Raw genomic sequence first — 4,477 nt, forward strand, 5'->3', positions numbered from 1 at the left:
GAGCTGAGATGTGGCCTGTGCAGCTGGCGACCTGCACACACATGTTCATCTGCATAGGGAGCTGCATCGCGTAACCTCATATCCTGAGCTGAAGTCACAGAAGTTGCACTGATGTAAATGGAGCTGAGATAAGAATCACCTCGTCTGCCCTTGTATGAAGTCCCACTGGGGATGCTGCTACCCTGGCTTTGAGGTTTGTGCTTCAGGTACAGAGAAATGCAGGGGACCTGTACTGTCACATACAATTTCAGTATGTCCCTTCAGCTGACAGATCAGGCACCCTTCAAAAAAGGGCAGGTAGGAGCTGGCACTGGTTCCAAGAAGTGCTGTTCTGAGGAGCTGAAGAAGATGGCTGTTGCTTGATGAGGCTATAGCACCCCTGGCACCTTTCCCACGCAGAAAGCAACAAGTAAGGCTGTGACTGGATCACTCAAAACTTGTGTTACTGCAAGCATCTCTGCTATTTTCCACCGTGAGACAGAAAGGCACAACTGCACCTGGCAAAAAATACCTGTTTACAGAGACTGATAGTTGAACATATCCCAGACTGCTGGTGTAAGAGAAGTTAATGTTAAAGCCCTACCTACCTCAGCTAACAGAGAACAGCACTTAAGTAGTAGGTCTGCTCGTGGTTTTAACCTCTGTGGCATAAAGTCCTCAATTAAGACTGAGAGTTCGCTTTGGGTTTCTGCTGCTAAATTTCGCCGAGAGCATCCTTCGGTGAAAGCATGTATACACTTCACTGTGTCTTTCTTTTAAATTATTAAATCTTTAAAGCAAAGTCCAGAAACTCTTGCTGAAGTGCCCCCTAGCTTAGAGGCTGTTAAATTTCACAGATACCTTGCTTTATCAGGATGAAATACTACAAGTGCTTCAAGTCGTAGTTACCTCTCTGTCCAGATGTATCCTAGTCCTTATCAGACTAAGCAGCAGGGCACCTACTTAATCCATAAGACCATCTTAAAGTCAAACCAAAAGTGTTCCTCCTCTTTGCTCCCCTGAGAAAGCCAGGCCAGGCAGGTTTGTGTTGGACATGCCTAATGCTCACCAGCAGGATCCTCACAGAATGCAAATGCTTCATTCATTCAAAACACACAGCAGCTACAGCTTCCCTTTGTAAAAACTTCATATGCTCTCCCTGTGCTCAGCGCTAACATCTGCCTACTTTTCCCAGACATTTCCCTTTCTCCTTACTCTGGCAAATTTTGAGGAGTTTCTTGTTTTATCCTGAATTTCTTTATTCTTGGTGAAAGTTTGGCTACATCTCCCCTAGGTACCTGTGCACCTGCAAGGTAAGTCCAGCCTTTCATTAAAAACTGTAATGGATGTCCACGATCTGATGCACACAAGCTGCAGACTGACTCTGCTCTTCAGCTGAGACATCCATGGCAGCCTTTTCTTGAACCCAGTTTGCTCATTAGCCTGAGGGAATCCCCACTCATATTTTCCAGACTCCAGGTTATTCAGGAAGAGATGACTCCTCTTCACTCCTGCTGATAAAGCAAGATCCCTACAGAGACTGAAATTCAGAGGATGTGGCCACAGAAACCAGAGGAACTGAACTGAGTCTAACTTATACAACACACAAATAGCCAAACTTCTAGTTACTTAAAATATGTGGGGGATGGGTCATCGCTGCACTTTGATTTGCTGGTAGGACTGAAATGTTAATGGTTGGTGAGAAAGTAGCAAGCTTCTTGGGCAGTTCATGCAGTCTGCTCCTTCTGACCCTCTGCACACTTCTGCTGTAGCCAGCGCACAGATAGTTCCTGTCAGCGGACATGGGTGGCTGTGCTAGCACGGCAGGTGACCTCTGCTAAATCTATCACCAAGGCACAGGGGGACTCTTACCATGTGTAAGGATGTGCCACCATCACGTCAGATGTAGGACACCTGCATATCTGTCATGAGATGGGTTTCTATCACATCCTGCTCCTGGGCCAAGGCTGCAGCCTAGGGAGCAACCACAGAGAGAAGCTGGCAGGATTGACTCTGCTTTGCATGTCCCACGTCCTGCTCTGTGATCACTTTTAAGAAACCCCCAACAAACAGGGCAGCTGTCAGCAGAACAGGCCAAAGGATGATCTTGGCAGATCAAGCTTGATCCAAAGTGAGCAGGGTGTTAATTTTTTTTTAAAAAACCCAACACTTCACCTCCGGATGTAGTAGCTTAGATGGCTGATAAAAGTGTCTTTGAAGTTAGTTTTTGGTTTCAGGTTACACCTAGTTTGATAGGAGAGACAGAGCTACTGTGGAAAGAGACAACCCTGCTCCTCCCTCGCCCCGCCTGCCAGTTCTGGTGTGGGCTCCAGCAGCTGCAGGGTGAATCAGTTCAGCTGCCTGAGCTGGCAAAAACCAAAACAGGGAGGGGGTGGAAAGAAAAGAAGAATTTTCATTAGCTCAGATGCTACATTCTCTCATCTTCTAGCCAGGCAGTTACCAGGTCCAGTTCAAGGCAGAGGGAAAGGCCAAGAAGCAGGACTATTTGGAAAGATCTCCTATTAGCTGAAATGTAATGCAAAACTGCATCCTCGAGGGCCCGGGTAAGGGAATGCAGCAGCTGAGGCTCAGGTACACAGGTCCTTCTGCCAACCCTGCTGGAGGAAAGTCATCTTTGCCGCAGGGCAAGCACTTTTTAAATGTCCAATGCTGTTTGCTCAGTGATCTCCTATCATGATCTTCATCTTCCCACGTGAGTTCCTTTCAAGAGGTCTTGGTCCAGCTGATGTTTCAGGGGGCTCAAGTGACTGCAGCAGGAGACGTTTCTCAGTAAGCAGAGAAGGGATTTTTGGAGAGGCAGAGTGGTTAATGTACACTTCCATGTACCTATCACTATATGATGCTTTGCCGAGGAGAGTGATCAGCTTGGGGTTTTTTAAATGGACATAGAGGTATGTGTCTGACACATCTTTTATGAGGTAGGAGCCAAACCCATTCACTGGGTTACACAAGAGCTGGAGGTATAGCCAGGGTTGGGGTCCCTGTTACCCCTGCAGTGCTGCACAGGAATGCAGGAGACATTGACCTAAATCCTAGGGCTGCAGCTTAAGTGGAAAAGGCAGAAAAATAGTGCATCCAGAAGGAAATGTGGGGCAAAATAGATGTTCTGTCACCAGGCTTCGTCTGGAGTGGCTTGCCTTCTGCGATGTCCCAGCTAAACCCAGAAAAATACAGACATACCGAAGAAAGCAGATGTATGCTGTCAGTGCACCCTGTTTCCTGGCTGCGCTGTTCTGCTCTCTTCAGACAAGTCCAGGTGTTTTTCCTCCAAATGCCATAGTAGTAGTTGGAATTTATTTTGTACCACACCAGAATTTTCTTTGCTAAGAGTGGATTCAGCTCTATAGCACATTAAATTAGCTTCTTAACACAGATAGGCAGACTTTGTGTGCGTGTGGTTTATTTACATATATTTCAAACTTAACTATGCCTGACATGAGCTCTGACACAAAGAGATTTCCCAAATGCGAAGAGTAATCCAAAGTCACTAATCACTTTGGCAAATCCTAGCTATAATGGTAGCTGATTTAAAGCCCATTAAAGTCAATGGAAAGAATTCCCTCTGACATCAGTGTCTTTCAATCATACCCATAAAACTCCCATTCACGTCTGTACAAGTTACACAAGCATTAGGATGATGGGACAGGGCCCAGATGGATGTCAGACTACTCCTATAAAAGGTTGCTAGATAACTGCTGCCTTTGCTTTCAAATCACAAACCCGTCAGGTTCTCTGGGTTTGTATGCCTCTGTGTTCATCTTTACTCTCAAGGATGGAGACCTGCTATTTGTTTAGCACAGCTTCCCCCCTCCCATACAGAATGCTCTACACATCTTCATAAAGCTATATACATATGGTTAATGAAAGCCTCCAGAGGCTGCCAGGCTCCTGAGGAAAACTATGGGAAGGCAGGAACAAAATGACAAAAGCCTGAGGAGCCATCTCTTCCTCAGCCCTGCCCTATCCTCATATGTCCTAATCACTAAAGCAGAAATTGGTTTAAAATAGAATTTTCTGCTTAGTAGGAAAGCCTACTTTGTCTCTGCATCCAAGCAGAAAACAGTCTACTGCCTGGTAGTGCTCCCCTAGGCAGGTGTCTCCTCCTTGGCCCCTGGGGAATTGCTTTCCCAGTTCTGCAAGACCTAATTCCTCCAGGGTGAATCTCCAGTAGCAGGAAGGTACAGGGACAAACTTATAAATGAGAAAATATTGCCAAAGCCTGCTTTTAAATGCATGCAAGAACATGAGGTAAATTGATATGTCTTTGACATGTTCACTCATATTGCTCCAGCACATTCAAGCCTTACTCATCTTCTTAGAGTTCTGTTTTCAAGTGTTACTTCTTCACCAGCACCATTAAACCCTTCTTTTCTTTTCCTCAGGTGACACTTCTTCACTCTATAATTACCAAGAAGCTGAGTCCCAAGAGAAAAACGGAAAAAAATAACCTAGATGATCAGGCAGAGTGAGTGAACAT

This window comes from Mesitornis unicolor, unplaced genomic scaffold (assembly GCF_000695765.1).
Source record: "Mesitornis unicolor isolate BGI_N332 unplaced genomic scaffold, ASM69576v1 scaffold7186, whole genome shotgun sequence".
NCBI lineage: Eukaryota > Metazoa > Chordata > Aves > Mesitornithiformes > Mesitornithidae > Mesitornis > Mesitornis unicolor.